This window comes from Ovis canadensis, chromosome 3 (genome assembly GCF_042477335.2).
Source record: "Ovis canadensis isolate MfBH-ARS-UI-01 breed Bighorn chromosome 3, ARS-UI_OviCan_v2, whole genome shotgun sequence".
Lineage (NCBI taxonomy): Eukaryota > Metazoa > Chordata > Mammalia > Artiodactyla > Bovidae > Ovis > Ovis canadensis.
The window spans coordinates 202,197,213-202,223,179 of record NC_091247.1 but is presented as its reverse complement, the minus strand read 5'-3'; the positions used below and the strand labels follow the sequence as shown (position 1 = coordinate 202,223,179).

Below are 25,967 nucleotides of genomic sequence, written 5' to 3'. Positions count from 1 at the left end.
AGGACCAGGGATTGAACCTGTGTCCCCTGCATTGGCAGGCAGAGACTTAACCACTGGGCCACCAGGAAAGTCGTAGCCTCTGATCTTAAGAAGCTCAGTGTCTGGGAGGTGGATGACATGTAAACACTTCTATAAAAGGCCACACAAAAGAGAGAAAAACAGGGACAAGTAGGTGTGATGGGAGAAACAATCTTCTCCTTTGATATGTGCTGTTGAGCTGAATCATGTCCTTCCCACAATTCATATGGTAACATCTGACACCGCCCAATACCTCAGTGTGTGGGTTTCCCAGGTAGCCTTAGTGGTAAAGAACCCAGCTGCCAATGCAAGAGACCTAAGAGACAGGCTCGATCTCTGAATCCGGAAGAGACTCTGAAGAAGGAAATGGCAACTCGCTCCAGTATTCTTGCCTGGAGAATTCCATGGACAGAGGAGCCTGGCAGGCTTCAGTCCACGGAGTCACAAAGAGCTGGACATGACTTAGTGACTAAACAACCACCACAAGCCAAGGAATGTCAAAGATTGCCAGAAAACCACCAGGAGCTGGGGGAGAGGCTTGGAACAGACTCTTCCTGACAGACCTCGGAAGGAACCAACCCTGCTAATAGCTTGATCTCAAATTTCTACCCTCCAAAACTAAGACAATAAATTTCTGCTGTTTAAACCACTTAGTTTATAATAGTTGGTATGGCACTCCTCTGCTCTGCTGGGTCACTCAGTCATGTCCAGCTCTTTGCAATCCCACGAACTGTAGCCCGCCAGGCTCCTCTCCTCTGTCCATGGAATTCTCCAGCAAGAATACTGGAGTGGGTCGCCATGCCCTTCTCTAGGGGATCTTCCCAACCCCGGGACTGAACCTAGGTCTCCCACATTGTAGGCAGATTCTTTATAGTCTGAGCTGTAAGTATACACCTAGCAAACCAGTAAATGGCTTCATTTTGTTAAGTCAGCCCAAATCCATACAAGGTACTAAGAGTGCACCTAAGAAGTCCGTGAAGGGCCCTCAAACCAGAATATTCTACCAGGTACCCTAAAGTTTAAGAAAACACCATGACCACGCCAAACCAAATATTTTCCATCTTAGAGAGCTAGGTGGAAAATCAATAAAAAGTCACTTTCCTAATATTTGCTTCAAGAATCCTTTTCTTCCATGTCATAGATCCATTCATAAAATCTTTCACTTGTAATAACTCACTTGACTCTTTCTACTTTTATTCTAATTTGAAGTCATTTATTTTTCATCTGTAGACTCAGCACCACTCCGGCTCTGAAATTAAAGATATTCCTAGTCAGAGGATATTTAATAATAGTAGGCTAATCATCTACTCATCTTGGAAAATGGCTAAGCATTGTTCTAGTCAATAGGCTCTCTTTTTGTTCTTTATGACCAATCCCAGTTTTGGGGCCTGTTCCCAAAGACCAGGTCACGTTAGGCTTCTTTGGCAGCTCTAAGTCTCCCTGACTAAGACTGTTTCGTGACTTTCTGGGTGGTTCATTCTATAGCTGGCACCTCCCCTGATTGTTCCAACTTGGTGTATCTAGCCATTTTCTGGATCCCTCTTTGCTCCGGCCTGTCTAGCCACTTACTAAGTAAGCTTTGACCTAGTTTTCTTTCTACTAAACAGTGAACATTTTATTTCCTAGTTTAAAAAATTACAGCTTACCAGTTATCTATCTGAACCCACTGGAGATCACAGGGTTATTGTTTAGACGCTAAGTGTGTCTGACTCTTCTGCAACTCATGGACTGTAGCCTGCCAGGCTCCTCTGTCCATGGGGTTTCCCAGGCAAGAATACTGAAGTGGGTGGATATTCTCTTCTCCAAGAGATCTTCCCAACTGAGGGACTGAACCCATGTCTCCTGCACTGGTGGGCGGATTCTTTACCACTGAGCCACCTGGGAAGCCGAGGGAACTCTACTGGATACTGTGTAAAGACCTATATGGGAAAGGGATCTTTAAAAAGTGTGGATATATGTATATGTATAACTGATTCACTATGCTGTACACTAACACAACATTGTAAATCAACTATACCCCAATAACATTTAAAAAGAAAATACAACTTACTCTTGATCATTTGACATGTTGCTAGTTGCTCAGTCGTGTCTGACTCTTTGTGACACCATGGATTATAGCCTGCCAGTCTTCTCTGTCCAAGGGATTCTCCAGGCAACAACACTGGAGTGGATTTCCATTCACTTCTCCAGGGGGTCTTTCAAACCCAGAGATCAAACCTGGGTCTCCTTATTTGGCATAGCGGTCAGTTAAGTTATGCAATGATAACAAACAACCCCAAATCTCAACAGCTTAAAACAACCAAGATTTATTTTCTTTCTTTTGCTGTATGTCCATTAAAAGTCAGTTGGCAGGGTGGGACGGGAGGTCGTCTGCTCTGTCTTCGGTCGTGCTTTCTGCTTTCCCTATTCTGGGATCCAGGTCTACATGTAGGCACCATCTGAAATATAGCCAAGAGTTACTGTGATTGAGAGAAAGACAGCTGCCTGCTTTGGGATGTGAATGCTTCAAACTAGAAGTGACTTGCATCACTTCCACAAAACTCATTGACTGGAAGGTTCAGTATTTGATTAGCCAGGAAGGAGTGAATGAGTGAGTGAAAGTCATTCAGTCATGTCTGACTCTTTGCGACCCCATGGACTATACAGCCCATGGAATTCTCCAGGCCAGAATACCGGAGTGGGTAGCCTTTCCCTTCTCCAGGGGATCTTCTCAACCCAGGAATCGAACCAGGCTCTTCTGCATCGCAGGAAGATTCTTTACCAACTGAGCTATCAGGGAAGCCAGAAAGGAGAGGAGAACCAAATATTGGTAAGTGGCACCAAGGACTATCACCCTTGACACTGATTATTTTACTTGCATGTTACCTGGATCCCTTTCTTCTTGTTCACAGACATCCAAATAAAAATAACATAACAGTGGCATACTGAAAGCATGATTTGACGGATATTTTAAGAATAAATATTCTGCAATCAACATAAAACCTGTTGAGAAATAAGTTTACTTCTTGGATATTCCCTGGTGGCTCAGACAGTGAAGAATCTGCCTGCAATGCAGGAGACCTGTGTTCGATTTCTGGGTTGGGGAAGATCCCCTGGAGAAGGAAACGGCAACCCTCTCCAGTATTCTTGCCTGGAGAATTCCAATGATGGAGTCTGGCAGGCTACACAGTCCATGGGATCACACAGAGTTGAACATGACTGAAAAACTAATGTTTTCACTCTCATTTGGATATTCACTTAATGTTTATTAGTATATCAGAATCTCTATATTTTTAAATGTTTAATTTTACTCAGAGTTTCCCCAATTTATTTAACCCTATTTTTTTTTTTTTTTAGTAAAACATCATCAGTTTGAAAAAACACTCAGGTCAAAACTATATTATCTCTTTTAATTTCATTGCAATCCTATAGAATGAGAAATACGGTGTTATAATGATTTTTTTGTTTATTTTTTTAAAGATATCATAAGGAAGAAGAATAAAATTGTTAGTTTTGAAAACCTATAATTTCAATCATAAAACATTTATTTCTCACAGATACTTCAGACTTTGTGGTGACCAAGTTTTTAGAAAAGTCAAAAATGTTAAACTGTGTACTAAATGAATTACCACAACATCAAATATTTGTTCAAATTGCCAATAGTTTTCTAAATATAGTTCTTTGTAGAAATGTTATCATTGGAAGTGAAAACTTTCAATGGGTTTCAAACTTGGAAATTTTCTTTCTTTTTTTGCCTTTCCTTTATAATCTTACTTTAATCCTAAAATCAACATAAAGAATAGCTTTTTAGAAGAACATATTATAAATTAGTTGCATTTAGTCCATATGTTTTTCTATTATTAGGCATAATTATTTATTGCAAATGACTGTGACTTCACTTAAGATAAAGTCTTCCATCTGGATAGAAAAATCTTTATTCTTGAAAATGAAAATAATAACAAGCTTTAAATGCTCTACCATATTTTTTTTTGCAAGTCAAAGAAAAAAAGTTGTCTTTTTAAATCACACGGTTATACAAAAAATCCCTTAGGCCATTCATCATGAAAAAAAAATCTAATTCAGCATTTATGTAAGATGAACACTGCCTTTAATGCCCTATTGTTTGTGGACTTTTTTCTTAAATGTGATGCTATACTGCTAAATCTCTCCTCTTTCTAAATTCCTTTTCTGTCTGTTTAGAAAAGATCAGGCCACATTTTCTTAGCAAATCACAAATTTTCAGTGTTGTACCTTTGTTTTCCTATATCCATTTTTCTATTCAGCGTATTATTTTCCTCTAATTATTCTTATTCTTTCCGTTTCCCCAGTGAACCTTCAGCCAGTGTGCATTTAATTTTATCTCACGTTTGCTAGCCAAAGGCTCATTTCCATATGCCATATTTTCACTAATTTTTTTAAAACAAGATTTCCCATAAACTTCTTCCCTCTTCACTGCTCCCACCTACATACACACACACACCATTGCCACCACTACCACAACTACAACAAAAACAGCAACAATGAAAACTAGATCTTCCAGGCTCAAAAGCTGCGCCACAGCCTCTGGAAGTCTAAGCAGAGCTGGAGCAGAACAAGTCCTTGTTTACCGGGAGTAGCTAGGCTGATTGGCTGCTGATGTAGAACAGACCTAACCAGTGTTTCTGGAAAAATGAAACAAAGCTTCTGTAATGAATAGAAGGCAGTTGTTACACCCGAATCTTCACGAGAAAGGTAAAAGACAGGTTCCATAGATTTATTTCTTTTTCTGGACAAGCTGCACTGTCGAATTCCTGATGAATTACAGATTCCTGGACCAACTGAGGCTTCTCTGAATTATGAGATAGTGTGAAATGACAGAGCTAAGCTGACATTTCTGAGAAGAGCTGGTTCCCCTGCCTTCTTTCACCTCCATGAAGTGTGGCAAATTAAAACTCTTCTTGTAGGGGTCCAGCTGCGACTTTCATCATGGGATTCAGTATGAAGAAGTCCATTTGGCTCTTGAATAAAACCTTTATTGGTAGTAATGGTGCTGTTTGGACGTTCCAGCTGTCTTATTCTTTTACTTTATATTTCCAATCTGTTCAGAATCCAGATAAGGAAGAAAGGCACTATTTGGTGACTTTTCACCAAGACCCCTAATTTGGATGAGTGATTAACATTGAGAAATAAAACAAAGGAAGTGGAATGAGAGGATAGAAAAAATCCATATACTCAAGAGTGGCTTTCGATGGGGTCAGAACAGGTGGCAAAGGGCTTTAGACTTTAGTGTATGGGCAGAACATTTTGACCTGAATGGTTTGCGGAGGCACCTATTAGCCAAGCTGACTGAACAGATGGGCAGATGGCTAGAGTCTGAGAGTGAGCTTTGAGTTTAGGGTCACACAGAATGGTGACTACAATTTATGGCAGCTTTATTCAGAGATGAACAGATGTTTCTAAGAGACAAAGGCTACTTGTGGGGGGTGGAGGGGGGTGCTGATGGGCAGAGGGCGCTCTACTTAAGTGCAGCTCCCAGCAAACACCTCTTAGACACTTGGACCACAGAGCAAAAGCCAGGGACCGCTGAACCCTACAAAAGTGTATGGGAGCCAGTGTAAACCAATGTGCAGGCAGGTGGGTTTTAGCAAGGATAAGGGCAGCTACAGGATGCAGACTACTACAATTTACTACATTGACGCAGCTTTCCTTATGCGGCCAGGAAAACATCTAACTAAGGACAAAGAGCTTGGGTGCACAGGCCTTTGAGACATTAAGGGGTGTAACAAGTTTTGGGGTCTTTACTTTGTTTCCCAGCCAGGCCTGAACTAAATTAGACAGAGGAGTACTCTGTGTGTCCTGAGCATTAGGATGACTCTGAGTTAATGATTTGCTGCCAGGTTTAGGAACCTGCTGCTCCAGAGTCCATTCAGCACTGGGGTCGTGGCAGAAGGGAAGAGTGCAGAGTCAGATCTTAACCTCACGTGGCTTTGGCATGGGTTTAAGTCTCGGCAGGATCTCAAGCTGACTCTTGACATGGTAATTATATATAACGGAGAAATTTCTCAGCAGACGTATTTCTTCATTCTGATGGACACAAAGGAAAAATGGAAATTAAGAAGTTTTGAGTATAGTGTATGAGAAGGAAAGACCCTTCAAATGAGACCAGGTGATGAAACTGCAAATTTCTGAATTTTGTAATGTCTTACTTGCTGATCTCAAATAGAAGGGAAAAAAAAGGCACAATGTAAAAGCAGATTTTTACCCTAGCCATGGTAAATGCATAATGCTAAAAGTAACTTCTGAGAGGCTTCTCCCAATTAAGATTCTGGAATGGACATTTCAGATATTTTGAACTTTTTGGGTAAGAATGATGGAAGTATATCTTCTTGGCTCCAGCAGAAATCAAGAGTTAGCAGATGTGGTTGTGTTTCTTTTCTTTTTTTTTTTTTTTCTTACTCCCTGGTTTATATTATCCATCTATAAAACTAAGGATAGGTTTAACTTCAAGAAAATCTAAACAACAGCAGTTGATGATTTATACAGTAGCTGGACAGTACCTAGAACTCTAACCTGAAATATTTTAAGTACTAATGGGTTGTGCTTAGTTGCTCAGTCATGTTTGACTCTTTGCGACTCCATGGACAGTAGCTCTCCAGGCCCCTCTGTCCATGAGATTTCCCAGCAAAAATACTGGAGTGAGTCACCATTTCCTTCTCTAGAAGATCTTCCCGACACAGGGACTGAACCTGCATCTCCTGAGTCTCCTGCATTGGCAGGCGGATTCTTTAGCACTGCACCACTCGGGAAGCCTCACAAGTGGGTTACATTCTTATAAACACATCAAAAATGGAAATATCATAAGTCAAATGCATTTATTACACCTAACCTACCAAACATCATAGCTTAGCCTAGTCTACATTAAATGCGCTCAAAACACATTTGCCTACAGTTGGGCAGCATCATCTAACACAAAGCCTGTTTATAATAAAACATTGAATAGCTTATGTAACTTATTGATGACTGTACTGAAAGGGAAAAACACAATGCTGGTCTGGATGCAGAATGGTTGTAAGTGTATCGGTCGTTTAACCTCCTGACCGCCTGGCTGACTGGGAGCTGCCGTGGCTGCCACTGCTCAGGGTCATGAGAGAATGCCATACTGCATCATCAGTAGCCCCAGAAAAGGTCCGGATTCAAAGTATGGCTTCTACCAAGTGCTTGTCAATTTTGCCACAGGGTCAAGCCAAAAAAATTGAAAGCTGAGCCATAGTAGGTCTTGGACACACTGCATCGGTATGAGAACTGTACTTTCAAAAAAGTGTTTGGAGGATCTACCTAGATAGAGCACAGGGAACTCTGCTCAATGTTATGTGGCAGCCTGGATGGCAGGGGAGTTTGGAGGAGGATGGATACATGTATATGTATGGCTGAGTCCATTTGGTGTTCACCGGAAACTGTCACAACATTGTTAATTGGCTATACCCCAATACAATACAAAAAGTTTAAAAATAGATGAATAAATAATTTTTTAAAAGGTAATTCGAGATCTTGTGACATGTGCTTTTTCTATAAGTACCCTCTTCCTGTGCTGTGTAGTCTGTTTGTTTCTGATTGTAGTGTTGTTCTCCTGGCTTTCTTTCCCTGAACTTCAGTGCATATTTTAATGCCAGCACAGAGTAGTACAGTGTACACAGAGGAAACCAACTATTGTTAAAGTACATGTAGTACGAAACAATTTTACCATCATAACACCTTTTCTTTTTTAGAGGAGGACATTAAATGCAATGTAAATGCTACAATTTTTGACAGACATCATTTTTTAGAAAGAGAGTTCTTTTTTTTTTTTATTTTAATTGGAGGACAATTACTTTACAATATTCTGATGGTTTTGCCATACCTCAACATGAATCGGCCATAGGCATACATATGTCTCCTCCCCCCTGAGCCCCTCTCACACCTCCCTCCCCACCCTACCCCTCCAGGTTGGATCTCCTTGCAGTCCAAGGGACTCTCAAGAGTCTTCTCCAACACCACAGTTCAAAAGCATCAATTCTTCGGTGCTCAGCCTTCTTCACAGTCCAACTCTCACATCCATACATGACTACTGGGAAAACCATAGCCTTGACTAGATGGACTTTAGTCGGCAAAGTAATGTCTCTGCTTTTGAATATGCTATCTAGGTTGGTCATAACTTTTCTTCCAAGGAGCAGGCGTCTTTTAATTTCATGGCTGCAGTCACCATCTGCAGTGATTTTGGAGCCCAAAAAAATAAAGTCTGACACTGTTTCTACTGTTTCCCCATCTATTTGCCATGAAGTGATGGGACCAGAGGCCATGATCTTCGTTTTCTGAATGTTGAGCTTTAAGCCAACTTTTTCACTCTCCTCTTTCGCTTTCATCAAGAGGCTTTTTAGTTCCTCTTCACTTTCTGCCATAAGGGTGGTGTCATCTGCATATCTGAGGTTATTGATATTTCTCCCGGCAATCTTGATTCCAGCTTGTGTTTCTTCCAGCCCAGTGTTTCTCATGATGTACTCTGCATATAAGTTAAATAAGCAGGGTGACAATATACAGCCTTGACGTACTCCTTTTCCTATTTGGAAACAGTCTGTTTTTCCATGACAGCAAAGAACTATCTATTGACTTTTTTCAATCATTGCTTCCTTTACTGTACAAGACTACCATGTCACTACGTGCAGGCTATAGCAGAAAATCTATGATGACTACAGAAACTCTTCTAATGCCACTACTAATCCAAAACCAATGTTTTCACTGCTGACTGTTCTAGAGATAGCCCAAAACCCATCAAGCTCATCTGCACCCTAAATCTACAATGTAACAGTTGTTGTTTCAGTCATCAAGTCGTGTCTGACTCTTTGCATCCCCATGGACTGTAGCCCACTAGGCTCCTCTGTCCATGGGATTTCCCAGGCAAGAACACTGGGATCCCTTCTCCAGAGGATCCTCCCGACTCAGGGAAGGACCTGTGTCTCCTGCATTGCAGGCGTATTCTTTACCACTGAGCCACTTGGAAGCCCCCAAAATGTAACAGACCTAACCTTGATTTTAGGGGAAGGAATCCATTGGAAATAATTCCATTGTTCTTAGCCAAGAATAACTTTTATGTCCAAAAGGAATCCAGAGTAGGCAAAAACCAATTGTTATCCTGAATGATCATGTAAGACCTCTTCTAAGCCTGGATGCTGCTGCTGCTGCTAAGTCACTTTAGTCATGTCTGACTCTGTGTGAACCCATAGACGGCAGCCCACCAGGCTTCCCCGTCCCTGGGATTCTCCAGGCAAGAACACTGGAGTGGGTAGCCATTTCCTTCTCCAATGCATGAAAGTGAAAAGTGAAAGCCTGGATGGAAATACTCAAATCAAGTCTTAAACACATTACCTCTTTAGTGACTCATCTAAATTGATTCTTGTGGGCTGAAAATAATGTGACTTCTCAAGAAAAAGAAGTGGATTGTCTAAGTTAGAATTCAGGTGACTCTAAATTTCCTACTCTGGACTTCTGGACTGCATGGGCCCTCTCTTATAGTATTGCTCAACTCCTCTCCTTGCTGAAGAGTAGCAGTGAGACACCCCTCTGCTGAAATCTGACAAACAAGATGCCCAGTTGCACCCCACTGATTCTAGACACTTGTTTGGTGGAAGTATCACAGCTCTCTTGGTTCCCACACCCCAAATATGGTCTAAGAGGAGCCACCACATCCTATGTCTTCCAGACATTGTTGTCTGGGGAGGCGTGTCCTGTCTGGGAAGAGAGGTGAGGGCTTCTGCACAGGCTTTCTTTGGTCTTTCAGATATATCTTTCTATTTGTATGCAAATTAGACATCATAATGGGAAACTTCTCAAAGGCAGGAATGTGTTTTCAAACATTTTTTGCGTTTCTCACCATGATGAGTGGACAGTAGACCTTTTATAATTTTTGTTAATGTACATTTAAGAGTCTTCTCTTTGCATGCCTATGAATTTTTTTCTATATGTCCTTAGGCAACAGTAGAGGTGTCATAGTTAGTAGAGAAGTAAAAGACTTCTACTTAAAGCTTCCTCTCTTTACCTTCCAAGTTATTCTGAAACTGCCTCTATAAAATAAAATTCATATTTATGGCAAGAAAAGAAAAATTTTAACATAAAATGTCTCCTCTGCCCATTGACTGCTCGCTTCCCCTACTGTGCATTGTGTGTTCCACTTTATGCATTAACCAGACCTTCCCCCATCAGCAGGAATACCTCTAACCATAAACAGCAACATTTTCCCAGCATCAGTAAGGCAACTCCTTAAAAGATAACATTCCTTCTGGAGCTTGTAAAGGGTCACATGACCCATCATGTTGGTGCTTATATCTGGCTTATGTTAACTGTCAATAATATGTCACTTAATGTACAGTCTTTTGTTTCAAAAAACTTACATAAACTGTGTCTTGATTGCTAATGGATGGAGCAGTTCTCAGAGCTTCCTGAGATGCTCTGAGTTATAATCGTCAAATTTGGCTCAAATAAAAATTTCCAATCCTTTTTTAGATGGACTGGTTAATTTTTCTTCAACAGCTGGCATGATCTTGCTACTTTACTGCCAGATACTAGTGTATCGGTGTGACTGGATTTTCATCACATACTCTTGTAGCATGAATTCTTTAACACAACTTCTCTAGCTTCCCAACATTACTCTTCTCTTTGGTATCTGAAGAAGAAGGATCAGAGCCTCCCTCCAAGGAATGCAGAGAGTCCAGTCCCTCCTCCAGACTTTATGAAGTCACACAGAAAGTTCTCACATGTTTCACAAATCCAACCTGAGTGTTTTGTGTCAACTCCCTCTGGGCTGCTGCTTCGGATTTCTCCACTGTTTTCGCCTGACTGAAGCTCTCCAGGCTTCTTAACATCCCCAAAATATAGACACAGTTTTCTCCCAAAGTGTAGAAATGGATTCCCCCTGACATATATACACATTGAATTTAGAAAAAGCACAATTAACACATTTTAGGATATTTCACTAGTGCTTGAAGATGATCTAAGAGATTATAATAAAGAAAAAAAAGTAACAAAAAGAAAATAAAAGAAACAAAAAAGAAAGGAAAAGAGAAATCTGAACATTGATGTGAGATGTTCCTCCTAAAGCCTAAAGTTTATTAACATGCCTCTTCACAGGAAATCTCTTTATTGTCTCTTTTGGACCCAGTCTGCTTGTGTATTTATAGAATCAATTTCATCTTCTCTGGCCAAAGTTCTGTTTTTGATCTCATTTCTTTCCCTAGTACCTTATCCCTAAACATGGTCTCAGACTCAGCCAGAGGAAGAATAGTCAGGTCATATAATCAAAAATCTCTTTTTTGTGAGAGGCATATATCTCCCTAAAGAAGTCAGTAGACTTAGAGATCTATTTTTGGAAGACTTTATCAATGGGCTTCCTGAAAGGGAATGGTGGGTACTGCATTTACAAATATTCAACTGAAAGAAATATTATTTACTTAATTTACAAATATCTAACTCATGAAGTATGAGTTCTTCCAAAACAAAGGAGGATGATACCCTGAAACAAATCCACTTTTTATCATTTATGAAGGAACTACAGGTAAGAATGCTTGGTGGTCTAAAGCATTTTCTTCCCTCTTCCAACCATCAGCAACTTAGAGCTATCAGGATATATGGTCCTAGACTACTGCCACAATAGTATTATGAACTCTTTTTTCTTAAGCCTAGTTATTTCTATATGATTTTTTCCTTTTGTATGCAGAAGAGCTTTAAAGATTTTGCAACAATACCCCCTCCTTTTCTTATATTTAAGCAGTATCTTATCACAATGAAACTTATTAGATAATTCCTAAGAACCTTCATTTTTGTATTCTTAGTGCACAAATGTGTTGTTTGCTTTAGGAAGTATTAAGTTAGGAAGTAAAGTGAAGTCGCTCAGTCGTGTCCGACTCTTTGCAACCCCATGGACTGTAGCCTACCAGGCTCTGAGGAGCCTCCCAGTCCATGGAATTTTCTAGGCAAGAGTACTGGAGTGGGTTGCCATTTCCTTCTCCAGTTAAGTTAGGAAGGGACTGACTTATGAACCACTTAAGAAGTAAACTTCAGAAAAGCACTTTTTATAAGGAAGAAGGGAACAGAGTATGCGGCATTTTGTTGGCAAAAGTGTCATTCGAAAAAAAAAAATCCGTGAGCCACTGCTTTGAGGGAAGCTTATGCTTCACCCACTGAACTTTGTTCTATTGTGATGGGTGTGGTAGGTTTAGCTAGAGAGAAAGAAGGCTTCTGGCAGTTTCACTACCCTTATCTTGAATTCTGGTTGTTTCTGCAGTACAGGGGTAGTATTCAATTTTTGTATTTACCTTCTTTGAGTTAACTACTCCAATATCAGGAACTTCAATTTTTTAAGAGTTGAAAGAGGGGAGGAAACGGAATGAATATGTATGTATATATGTATATATACACATACATATATATATATCAGATATATACATATGGTGTTTCTTGAAATATCTTCAAATGAAGGCAAAAAGGTTTGCATACTGTGTCAACAAGTTTGTCATATTTAAAATTCTGCCTAACAGTTTATATGTAATGCTAAGTTAAACAAAATTTGATAGGCCTACATTTTCATAAAAAATTTGATGCCATAACATATTTTAAATTTCAGTACTAGTAGAACAATATTAATTTTTACTGGCAAAGTTAATTTCTTTCTTTCAGCTAAAAATTAACACTGAGGGAGCATAACCTTGGGAAATGATATGTTTTGTACTCATGTCTTTAAAACAAAACTTATGGTTCAGTTTTTACCAAAAAGCGGTAATTATACAAATGCTATATATGTACAATACTAAGTGCTTAAAATCTTAATTATAATTGCACCTGAATTTTTGCTGAATACCCAGGGACAGCAAAGACATGTTTAAACAGGTATATCAGTACATAATTAAATGACATCTGTGGCCCGTGTATTGCAATCTTATAAAGCTCCAAGTATGACTACTTTCTATTGCACAATTTTTAGAGCAGTAATTTTTTTTAATGTTGCACAAACATGATAAGGGCACAAAAGACTTATTTTTTCCCCCCTCTGGCCACTGAACTTTCATGAGAATGTTATGAGAACTTCATGTCTTACCACACCAGCCCCAACCCTTGACTGTATTGCCCAATAAAGGCCAGATTTTCCAAATATTATGTTTTAGCTGAGCTTGCAGCAATCACAAATCCGTCATTAGGAATCACGTGCATATAACAAGGTTTGTCTTCATAATATTTTGAACTGAATATAAGCAAGCGTATTTAAAATGGCAATATCCAAAGAATTATATCTCAAGACTTCCCTGGTTATCCAGTGGTTAAGACTCCACCTTACAATGCAGGGGCGTGGGTTCAATCCCTGGTTGCAGAAATAAGGTCCCACATGCCATAGAGTGTGGCAAAAAATAAATAGTGAATCAGACCTCAGCAACTTGGTTTTATTTGCACACTCCATAGTGTCTGTTATTAGCAATTAACTTGTATTGTCCCCCCACAGTCTTTCTGGGGTGAATAAGTCATTCTCTAAGAAAAAGTTTGTGGGCAAAAAAGACAAAACCTTAATTACCCTCTATGGGACACTTTTTCTTCGGCTTCAAATTGGACAAAAGTGGCTCTTAGATATAATTTTACGTAACCTCAGTGGCATGTTGAAGTATGGGAGGCAAAAGGCATTTATGCAATTACCAAGTCTATTGTTTATGTGTGCAAGCATGAAGATAGAGTTATTTTGTTGCTGTAGCATTAGTTTTGTCTTCATTTTCAACACCCAGAGTCATCTTTAGAGAATATCAAGATATTCCCTTTATTATCATGTATGATTTTTTTTAAGGTTGTTTCTATCTCTCTCCTAGAAAAATACTGCTTTGATCAATGAATTAATGACTGCAACTGAAAAGTCTTTGGTAAATTTTTACAGGAAAAGTTTGGTGGCATGTAAAAGGAAAGATTTGACTGATAAACAAATGTGATTGCTTATGAAGTAGAAGCAAAAAATATATTACATTCATTTTAACTAAAGACAAGACAGTTGAGTCCAACTATATGACCACTGCAATTGCCATACAGGCATGGCAGATATTCTGTTCTGGACTACCCACTAGTTTCTCCTATTTTCAGGTTAATTTCCAAATTGTTTTCCCCAGAATGATTTCTCAGGGCTCGCTGTCCCCTGCTTTGAGACAGGATGCTGTGGCTCCCATAATGTTAACTCTATTCTCTGGGGTGGCCAGACCTCAGCTGAGGGCAAACCATTCTCAGAATCATTGCTCTGTTCCCATGACCTGGACCTGATTAAACAAATTACAGTGGCAAGCCCAGAAGTATTTCTCCAACCAGTTAGGCAGAAACTTGGGACCTAAGCAAGAGACAAGTCACAAAGGAGAGCAACAAAGTGGAGATAATTTTTTCAGGCATAAGGATAGAAAACTGACAGTGTAAACAAGGGGCAGAATTTGATGAGCCTGGATGGAGATGAGGAACAGCAGCATGAAACAAATAAAACATCGTGATAAGACAAGCAATTACAGACTCTGCAGTAAGCACATGAGCAACCTGATACATTCGCTGGTTGAAATATTACAATGATCGGGATCTACGAATCTAGTAAAAGAAATAGAATAATAACCAGTGCTTAAATCCCATATCAAAAGCTGCCCCTCAATGTAAGTCTATCCTGCCTGTTTTGTTTTCATAACTCATTTTCTATGTCTCTAGGTCAAACTGGTCATAGTCCATCCTGTTTTAAAAGTTTGACACTCCAGACCGATCTCACTGGTTAAAATAAGCAATCTTTCTACAACTTGTAAACATAAGAGTTGCCTGGAAATAGCCTGTTTGTTTTTCCTTTGTGAATGTTAATCATTTCCAAGTTAACAACATGAACTTGAAATTCAGTTCAGTCTAGTTAGACATGAATTAAGTTGACTTTAAAATTTTAAATGACAAGAAATAATAAAAATTATTAATGCAAAAGAACATAGGCATACTGTTTTATCAACATTTAAAATGAATTTTTGTAAATTTTTTTATTCCCAAACAAAACAAGTTGCAAGGGTTTGATTTAACGGTATTTAATAGTTTGATTTAGCAATCTGTTCTACAGCTGCTTTATATTGGGGAATTACATCCATAGACAATCTCAGGGCCAAATGTTTTGTAATATTTTTATATAGTAAAATGGATTAATTAACAAAAAGATGTTTATCTTTCTTCTTGAGAATATGATAATTTAGCCAAGGGACTTCCCTAGTAGTCCAGTGGTTAAGAATTCACCTTGCAATGCAGGAGCTGTGGGTTCGATCCCTGCTCAGGCAACTAAGATGCCATATGTCTTGGAGCATCTAAGTGCACACACAGCAACTACTGAGCCCCAGCTCTGGAGCACGTGTGCCACAAATAGAGTTTGTATGTTGCAATTACTGAAGTCCGAACCTCTGGAGCAGACACAACACAACTACCGAGCCCATACACAACTAGAGAGTCCAAGAGCTGCAGGGTTCTGCATGACATAATGAGGATCCCCTGTGCTGCAACAAAGACCCGACTCGGCCAAATCAAGAAATAAATATTTTAAAAGACAATGATAATTTAGCCAGACTACTATGAATCCTTTTGATAGTTATTTACTGGGGACCTATGTATATGGAACCCCCAGCTAGGGCCTGAAAATCATCCCTGTGTGTGTGCCTGCGAGTGTGCACTCAGTTGCTCAGTTGTGTCCAGCTCTTTGTGGCCCCATGGACTATAGCCCACCAGGCTCCTCTGTCCATGAGATTTTCCAGGCAAGAATACAGGAGTAAGCTGACATTTCCTCCTTCAGGGGATCTTCCTGACCAAGGGACTGTACCCGCATCTCCTGAGACTCCTGCGCTGGCAGGCAGATTCTTGACCACTGAGCCACATGGGAAGCCCTAATAACGAACTGAAAATCACCATAGACAAGATCAATACGTTCCAAACTCATTACAAAGAAAAAGGAGCTTACTGTAGCAGAGAGACCTTTGCTTTCACACAAGTCTTTTTGCCATTTCTCATTTTACTATATCATGGCTTAAGATCATGGAGGAAAATAGAATAAGAAGAGAACAGTTACAAGGTTAAAGTTTCTGCATGGGGCAGGGGATTTACTAGCAGCTGGGGCAGGGGATTTACTAGCAGCTAGGTTCTTCCTTCTCTCTGGGGATTCCAACCAAATAAGGACAAGGGAGATGGTAGCATGGGATGGGAATCAAACAGGGGAGCCTCAAAGATTCTACCTTTTAACAATGTGGGCAGACTTCCCCGGTGGTCCAGTGGTTAGGAATCCACCCTGGAATGTGTAGGACCAAGGTTCGATCCCTGGTCTGGGAGTTAAGATCCCACATGCCAAGTTCCTCACAACTACTGAGCCTGCGTGCCCTAGAGCCAGTGCTCCACAATAAGAGAAGCCTTGGCAGTGGGAAGCCCAAACACCTCAACTGGAGAGTAGCCCTTGCTCACTGCAATGAGAGAAATCCCATGGAAGTAACAAAAACCCAGGGTAGCCTCAATAAACAAAAAAAATTATTTTTTAAAAAAGCAAAAATACTTTATATAAAAGCAAACCACATTGTGGTCACCACAAAAGCTTTGTTATCCATGTTGCTTTACATTACGGCTCACATTTCTGCCAAGCCTTGTGTTTTCCATTCATCTTAAATGATACATTAAAAATAATAATAAATACTGAGAATAGTTTTCTTCTTAAAGATGGCACATAAAGTAATATTCATTTCAGGATGATTATTTTTCTTTGATTCTATCTTTATAGTTTATACCTCTAGCTCATAGTAACCATCAATAGAGCAATGACTTTTTTCTTAGGTATTTTCTTTGACTACAAATGTGATTTACAAGCATCTTTAACCAAATTAAAAAAAATAAGAAGAATCTTATGTTTGTGAAGTGTTTTATAGTTTACAAATACCTTCACATACATTATCTCATTTGATTAGCAACCTGGCAGATGGCCAGGACAGACATATTTATCCCTGCTCTAAAGAAACTGAAACTTAGAGAGGTTATGAAATTTGCCTAAGGCGTCATAGTATATAGTAGGGAGCGGTAGGTTTTAAACCTAGACCACGTTTCTTCACGCCCAGGTCATGTAATCCAGGTTCAGTTTCCTCTCCTCCGTATTTTGCCTCCTGTCTTATGACCGCAAGTGGATTGATCAGTACATAAGTTTTAGCCGTCAGTGTTATAGATGTTGATAATAGAGATGATTTTACCCCATGATTACTTAGCATAATAAAAGAGATAAGTAGCAAATTAAAAGTCGCTAGCTTCCACAGTGCATAAAGTAACATGAAAAATAATATTAAATCATCATGGGGGGCTTCCCTGGTGGCTCAGTGGTAAAGAATCCACCCACCAATGCAGGACACTCAAGTTCGATCCCTAATCTAAGAAGACCCCACATGTCCCAGAGCAACTCAGCCCATTGGCCATAACTATTGAGCCTGTGCTCTAGAGCCTGTGCTCCAAAACAAAAGAAGCCACACGCGTACACCTGTGGCGGATTCATGCTGATGTATGGCAAAACCAATACAGTATTGAAAAGTAAAATTTTTAAAAAAATTTAATAAAATAAATAAATAAATAAAAAGTTCCTAAAAAATAAATAAAACTAAGTCAGATATTCCTCAAAAAAAAAAAAAAGAAGATGAAGCCTGTGCAATGCAATAAATAGTAGCCTCTGCTCCCTGCAACTAGAGAAGAGCCCACGCAGCAACAGCCAAAAATAAATTTTTAAAAATTAAATTAAAAAATCATCATGGAAAGAGTATTATGAATGACCAAAAAAAGAAGCAAGAAAATAAAAGAGCAACGGTCCATTACAACAGGTTTTTAAAAAATTGCTTATTAGGAGAAAAGCTTTTCATCTAAACGTTGCAAAAGAATAAATCCCCCTCTTCAATTCAGTTCAGTTCAGTCACTCAGTCATGTCCGACTCTTTGTGACCCCATGAATCGCAGCACGCCAGGCCTCCCTGTCCATCACCAACTCCTGGAGTTCACTTAGACTCACGTCCATCGAGTCAGTGATGACATCCAGCCATCTCATCCTCTGTCATCCCCTTCTCCTCCTGCCCCCAATCCTTCCCAACCTCAGAGTCTTTCCCAATGAGTCAACTCTTGGCATGAGGTGGCCAAAGTACTGGAGTTTCAGCTTTAGCATCATTCCTTCCAAAGAACACCCAGGGCTGATCTCCTTCAGAATGGACTGGTTGGATCTCCTTGCAGTCCAAGGGACTCTCAAGAGTCTTCTCCAACACCACAGTTCAAAAGCATCAATTCTTCGGCGCTCAGCCTTCTTCACACTCCAACTCTCACATCCATACTTGACCACAGGAAAAACCATAGCCTTGACTAGATGGACCTTAGTCGGCAAAGTGATGTCTCTGCTTTTGAATATGCTGTCTAGGTTGGTGATTGGTTAATATATTAGCCTTCCTGAGGTAGTTTGTATACTTGAAAAATATGTATCTACAAGATAAAACTTGCTGCAGAGAAAATATTTAAGCTATTTTTAAATCACTGAGCCTTTCAATGACTCTTGTCTTCATTAGGTCCACATCATTTTCCATTTGATCCCTTATTATACTATTCCTTAAAGGTAACACAGTAGTAACTTAGAACTCCACTTCTGGATGGTTATTTTGTTTTCTCTCCACATTTTATTTTTTGGCTGCACTTCCTCATGTGAACTTCCCTCAGCCAGGGATCAAACCCACGTCCCTTGCATTGGGAGCATGGAGTCTTAACCACTGAGCCACTAGGGAAGTCCTCTCCCCATATTTTTGGATATTCAAGATAATAGAGATATAGAATAATTTCTGAAATTTTTCTTGTTTAACTGAATTTACCAGTATGTATGAAGTACCAGAAGCCAGATACCAGGAAAGACAAAGACCAATTGAACTTAGTCTATGAACTCAAGAAGTTTGCAAGAGAGACTTCCCTATGAGCAGCAAAATTACTCATAATCTCAATTGATATTTAGCAGGTAATATTTTGGGCTGATTCATCAGCACTTACTCCTTTTGTGACAATGCTTCCCAACTATAGAGAAGGGCCCTAAGACTACCTTAGCACCAGGGCTGGTCACTGACCCAAGTTGAATTAATTAAATTCTCCCTACTGAATTTTGCATGAGGACACAGAGGCCTGAAAATTATCTCTGGCCTGGGTCAGGTACAGTCTTTCCTGGTGACTCAGATGGTAAAGAATCTGCCTGCAATGTGAGAGACCTGGGTTCAGTCCCTAGGTTGGGAAGATCCCCTGGAGGAGGGCATGGCAACCTACTCCAGTATTCTTGCCTGGAGAATCCCATAGTCAGAGGAGTCTGACAGGCTACATTCCATGGAGTTGCAAAGAGTTGGACACGACTGAGTGACTAACACACACATATACACACAGGTCAGGGACACCCAGTAAATGAGGGCAGTGGATTGACTAGGCATGATATGGTTGCCAGGTAAACTATAGGCATCTTGGATTTTCATTTGCTAAATCTGGCAAATCAACACATATGCCATGCAAAGTGAAGAACGCTGCTCTGTAAAAACAGAGTAAAAACATAGCAATAAGCAAAGTTAATGAATATGGTGAGGGACTTCCCTGGTGTTCCAGGGGTTTAGACTTCCTGTTTCCACTGCCTGGGGCACAGGTTCAATCTCTGGTCGGGGACTAAGATTCTGCATGCCAAGCAGTTCAGCCAAAGGACTAAACACATAAATAAAGGGCAATTAAAAAAAAAAAAAGACTAGAGTAAATGTGCAGTGGGGTGGGAATAAGGAGGGAAAGGAAGAAGCACACCAAGTGTTGCCTTGGTCACTGACAACTTTTCAGTCCTCAACTCCACTCCCTCAGATCTGATTGTATTTCTTGCCCTTGAGTTCTCTGAGATACCTTGCCTCTTTATAAAAGATTCTTCTTTTCTTTAGCTAGCTCAGAGGAAATCTGTTCCTTATATCAAATATGTCCTAAGGCATGTAATATAATGTTCTCAGACTTCGAGGGAAAGTTTTTATTTTCTTACAAACTTTAAAGAATTCACAAGGTCCATAAGATAAGTGAAAGGGAAACTAGTTTCTTATTTATCAAGAGTAGGAAATCTTGCCTCTCTGTAATATATATCATGAAAGGTCTGAATCAATATTTTAAAAAATTTGGAAACCTATTCACAAGAGGTCTTCTTGGGGTCCTTAGAAGCCCAAGTAGGGTTAAGGGTTGGGAGGGAGCTCAAGAGAGAGGGGATATATGGACACATGTAGCTGATTCACAGTGTTGCGGAACTAACACAACATTGCAAAATGATTATACTCCAATTAAAAAATAAATGAAAAATAAAATGAGCTACAAGGATATATTATACAATAGAAGGAATACACTCAATATTCTACAATAACTATAGATGGAGTGCGTGTGTGTGTGTGTGTGTGTGTGTGTGTGTGTGTATGTGTTAAGTCACTTCAGTCACATCTGACTGTGTGACACTATGGACTGTAGCCCATCAGGCTCCTCTGTCCATGGGATTCTACAGGCAAAAATACTGGAGTGGATTTCCATGTCCTCCTGCAGGGAATTTTCCTGACACAGGGATTGAACCTGCATCTCTTGCACTGCTTTGTCAGGGGCTTCTTTACCAAGAGCACCACTAGGATGCCCTTAAATGGAACATAACTTTTAAAATTGTAAACCACTATATTGTACACCTGTAGTTGGGAATAACAGGCCACCTGACTGGCCTCTTGAGAAACCTATATGCAGGTCAGAAAGCAACAGTTAGAACTGGACATGGAACAACAGACTGGTTCCAAATAGGAAAAGGAGTACATCAAGGTTGTATGTTGTCACCCTGCTTATTTAACTTATATTCAGAGTACATCATGAGAAACACTGGGCTGGATGAAGTACAAGTTGGAATCAAGATTGCTGGGAGAAATATCAATAACCTCAGATATGCAGATGACACCATCCTTATGGCAGAAAGTGAAGAGGAACTAAAAAGCCTCTTGATGAAAGCGAAAGAGGAGAGTGAAAAAGTTGGCTTAAAGCTCAACATTCAGAAAACTAAGATCATGGCATCTGATCCCATCACTCATGGGAAATAGATGGGGAAACAGTAGAAACAGTGTCAGACTTTATATTTTTGGGCTCCAAAATCACTGCAGATGGTGACTGCAGCCATGAAATTAAAAGACGCTTGCTCCTTGGAAGAAAAGTTATGACCAACCTAGATAGAATATTGAAAAGCAGACATTTCTTTGCCAACAAAGGTGTGTCTAGTCAAGGCTATGGTTTTTCCATTGGTCATGTATGGATGTGAGAGTTGGACTGTGAAGAAAGCTGAGCACTAAAGAATTGATGCTTTTGAACTGTGGTGTTGGAGAAGACTCTTGAGAGTCCCTTGGACTGCAAGGAGATCCAACCAGTCCATTCTGAAGGAGATCAGCCCTGGGTGTTCTTTGGAAGGAATGATGCTAAAGCTGAAACTCCAGAGCTTTGGCCACCTCATGAGAAGAGCTGACTCATTGGAAAAGACTGATGCTGGGAGGGATTGGGGGGCATGAGGAAAAGGGGACAACAGAGGATGAGATGGCTGGATGGCATCACTGACTTGATGGACGTGAGTCTGGGTGAACTCCGGGAGATGGTGATGGACAGGGAGGCCTGGCGTGCTGTGATTCATGGGGTCGCAAAGAGTCGGACACGACTGAGCGACCAAACTGAACTGAACTGAACATACAATATTGTATAACAACTACACTTCAAGTTTAAAAAAAGGGTTAATAAAAGTGTCAATAAACTCATTTGATATGCTTCCCTAAGATATGATTCTAAATCATTGTGCCAAAAGTAAAAACTGTGAAGTGGTTAAATGACAAAGCCATCAGGTATTATCAGTTTCAATTATGCTTATTCCACCTTTTCCCTTTTCTTGCCTCTTTCCTTTCCTCTTTTCCTTTGTATATCCTCCCTCCCTATTCTCTAACCTCTCTCCTTAAGTTCCTGCTGAGGAAAAAAGGGCCATCAAAAAAAAAAAAAAATCCCTAACACCTCAGTGTAAATTAGCCAAAAGTGTTATTCACACTTGGAGTATTTGCATTAAAAATAAAAAGACCTTGAGAGTGGGAAGCCAGGAACACTTCTGGACTTGCTGAGAGTGACAACTCCACATAATGTGGGGTTTATGTTAAATAATATTAGTTAATGGATTGGGGCAGATCATACTGAATGCTCAAGAAAAACATCATGCTCTGTTTCAATTTACCCAAGCTGAGATTGACTTAGGGCTGGAGATGATTTTCCAAAGGGAATGTGAAAAGTGGATTCAGGTGACTCAGTAAAGAATCTACCTGTCAGTGCAGGAGATTCGGGTCAAACGGTGGATTGGGAAGATCCCTGGCGGAGGAAATGGCAACCCATTCCAGTATTCTTGCCTGGAGAATCCCACAGACAGAGGAGCCTGGAGTGCTACAATCTATGGGGTGGTCCTTCTAACCCTGCTCTCCTGCCCACCTTCACACATACACACTTCAACGTGGTGCTCAGTGAAATGGGACTCATCCATCAAGACCCAGCTCATTAGTACTTCCATTGTGATTTTTCCCAGGAGAGGCCTCTTGTCTCCTTCCTTATATAAGACCTAGGGAAGCACCATAGAATAGTGACCAACAGTACCAATTCTGAAGTCAAACTGCAGTGTTCAAATTCCAGATCTGCCATTTATCAGATTTATCTGCATAATTGTGGGCCTGTTCCTTTATAAAACGAGGGTAATGTAAGTGACAACCTCATAAGTTTGTTATGGATATATGGCAGGTTAACACACAGTAAACAGTTAAAACAATGTTATGTAGGAAATGAGCATTCAGTAGATATTTGAATTTCTATAAAGAGGATAGTATATCACTTAGTCCATTGCATTTTGTGTGAGTCCAGTTTCTCTAGTCAAGAAACAAATTTCATTCATTTTTGGATCCATAGTGCCTGGCCAAATACAGGCAAGAAGATACTCAGTATATTTCTGATGAATAAATGAACAAGCCTCTGGCACTTGCAAGTCAAGGAGATTCCTCCCTTGGAAAAACAGAATTGCAGAGGAAGAGGAGTCCCAGAAGATACTGAATCCTGTGTTTCTGGCCTGGGAACCACAGATCCACTTACACGAAAAGTAAGGATGCAGAAGTGGAGATGGGCAGATGTTGTCAACCTGCAGGGTTGGAAGAGAAAGCAAATTCACTGTAGTTTGAGGGCAAAGGAGAAAAGATCCCTGGATACGAGCTGAAGATCCTCCTTTCACATCCTAAACTGTGGCCAATTTCCATTGTGAAGCTCCTCTTCTGTCATTTCCATATAAGAAAGTGAGATGGGTCCACATGAAACTGGGCAATTCTTTTTTAAAATTAATACATGTATTTTTGGCTGCCCTGGGTCTTCACTGCTGCACGCAGGCTTTCTCTAGTTCTGGCAAGTGGGGGCTGCTCTCTGGTGTCACGCAGGCGTCTCATTGCAGTGGCTTCTCTTGTTGAAGAGCACGGGCTCTAGAGCATGTGGGCTCAGTAGTTCTGGATAGCAGGCTCAGTTGCTCTGTGGCATGTGGGATCCTTCTGGCCCAGGAATCAAACCCACGTTCCCCTGCATTGGCAGGTGAATTCCTAACCATCAGACCACCAGAAGTCCCTGGGCAAATTTTTAACTGGAAAGACTCAAGGATAACTGTAAATGCTAAACAGACGTATTTCCGATTTTTCATAGCTAGACATAGGAAATTGACCAGGGACACTGAGTGGCACTTAGCAGAGTGATTGGCACAATGTTGATACTCAATAAAAAAGTGTTGAATTGAGCCAAGAATGACAGAATAAAATAACGAAAGAATGAAAAGGAAGTAAATGGATCAATCAATTGTGGGGGTCAATTCATAAACTGCACCATGTAGGTAATATGTTCAGTATCCTCAAAACCGTGTCCCAAAGAAGCCTGGGTCAGGGACATGTTGAAAGGTTTATAATCATTTACGTTTGAAAAAGGCAGCAAACTAGACCGTGGAGATTTTAAGAAATGAACATTAGCTTATTAAGGTCTCTGTTTAGCTTTGTTTGGTTAATAGCACGGAACGTTTTCCCTCTGTAGAGTGTTCAGTCATCTGGCTCTGACTGAGAAATTTGAGGAAATGAATAATCTCAAAGTTTGAAAAACACATAAAATTAAGTTGAATTATATGCTTGAAAGATTAAATACAACGCATATTCAAAAACAAGGGCCATTTCTGGTATGAAGCTGTGGCATTTCTCAAAGTTTCTGTGGTAGTTAAGTGCTGTTTTAATATTTAGTGTTAATGTATTTTTATTGTGGTAAAATATATATAGCATAAAGTTTACTATTTCAACCATTTTCAAGTTACAATTCAGTGACATTAGTACCTTTGCTATGTTATGCAGCCTTTATCATTATCCATTTCCAGAACTTTATTCTCAGAAAGTCTATACCCATTAAACAATAGCTGCATTCTCTTCTTCCTCCAACCCCCGGTAAACTCTATTATGCTTTTTGTCTCTATTAGTTTTTCTATTCTAGGTACCTTATTTAAAATGAATCATAAAATGTATGTTCTTTTGTCTGGCTTATTCTACTTAGCATTGTGTTATCAAGGTTCACCTGTGTAGTAAGATGAATCAGAATTTCATTCCTTTTATTTTCTTGGACTGAATATATATACATTCCTTTGTATGCATATACCACATTTTGTTTACCCATTCATCCACTGATGAACGTTTGAATTACTTCCACCTTTTGGCTATTGTAAATCATGCTGGTGAGAACACTGGTGTATAAGTATCTGTTTGAGACCCTGTCTCAATTCTTTGGTAATATACATAGAAGTGGAATTCCTGGATCATATGATATTCTTTTTGAGGAACTACAGTTTTTTTTAACTTCTTGAGGAACTCATGTTTTTATTTTTTATCTGACTATTTTTCTTAATTGCTAAGTTAATAAAGTGTAGATTTTGCTATCTTATGCAAGAGTTTATACTATCAGAATATAACATTTAGCAGGAATTTTAATCATAATATTTTATAGAAAAAAGCAATTCTTCACAATATTTAGGGCTAAGGAACATTCTTGGGATGTGGTAGAAGGTAACTGATTGACCAAGTAGCATTACAATGAGAATATCGATTGGTCATGTTTGACTCTTTGGACTGACTTATACAGTCCATGGAATTCTCCAGACCAGAATACTGGAGTGGGTAGCCATTCCCTTCTCCAGGGGACTTTCCCAACTCAGGGATCGAACCCAGGTCTCTCATATTGCAGGAAGATTCTTTACCAGCTGAGCTCCCAGGGAAGCATAACAAAGACAGTATGAATAAAAATACATTTTTTTCCTCCTGCTCACTTTCTCCCAACTTCAGCCATTGGGTCAATGCAAAACCAGTCCTCAGTGTCTCTGTCTCAGTTTGGCATGCTACCAGGTGGTCCAGATGTCCTCCCTTTTCCCTTTTGATGACTACTGCTTGCTTCTTATCTACCCAAGGATCAGGCGAAACTAATCATTTCCTTGAATGCTTACATCTTCAAAGTTTCATCCTCTCACTCCCAAAAAATTGCTGTTATAGTCTTTATTTCATTAGTTAACATTTCTACGTAGGCTTATTGTTTCTTAAAAATCTTAACTGACATCTCTCAATCCTGCACATCCTTCCATTAATAATGAGATTTCAGGTCCTGATGGATCAATGGCTGACTCCAAGCTCCCAATGAAGGGGGCCCAGGCAGGATCCTTGGTCAGGGAACTAGATCCCGCATGCTGCAACTAAAGGTCCTGCATCCTGCAATGAAGATGTCAGATCCCACGTGCCGCAACTAAGACCTGGAGCAGTCAAATAAATAAATATTTTTTAAAATAATAATGAGATCTGAAATAAAAGTTTCTAG

The 25,967-nt window shown here is 39.8% G+C and overlaps 1 long non-coding RNA gene across 1 annotated transcript in view; it reads right to left on the bottom strand.

The window, feature by feature from the left end:
* Nucleotides 1-2,308: 2,308 nt before the first annotated feature.
* Nucleotides 2,309-25,967, bottom strand: part of LOC138437752 (uncharacterized) — a 31,654-nt gene continuing 7,995 nt past the window's right edge. The window contains exon 2 of the long non-coding RNA XR_011256134.1: nt 2,309-2,456. This is a non-coding gene — a long non-coding RNA (uncharacterized lncRNA). The remainder of the gene's footprint in view (nt 2,457-25,967) is intronic.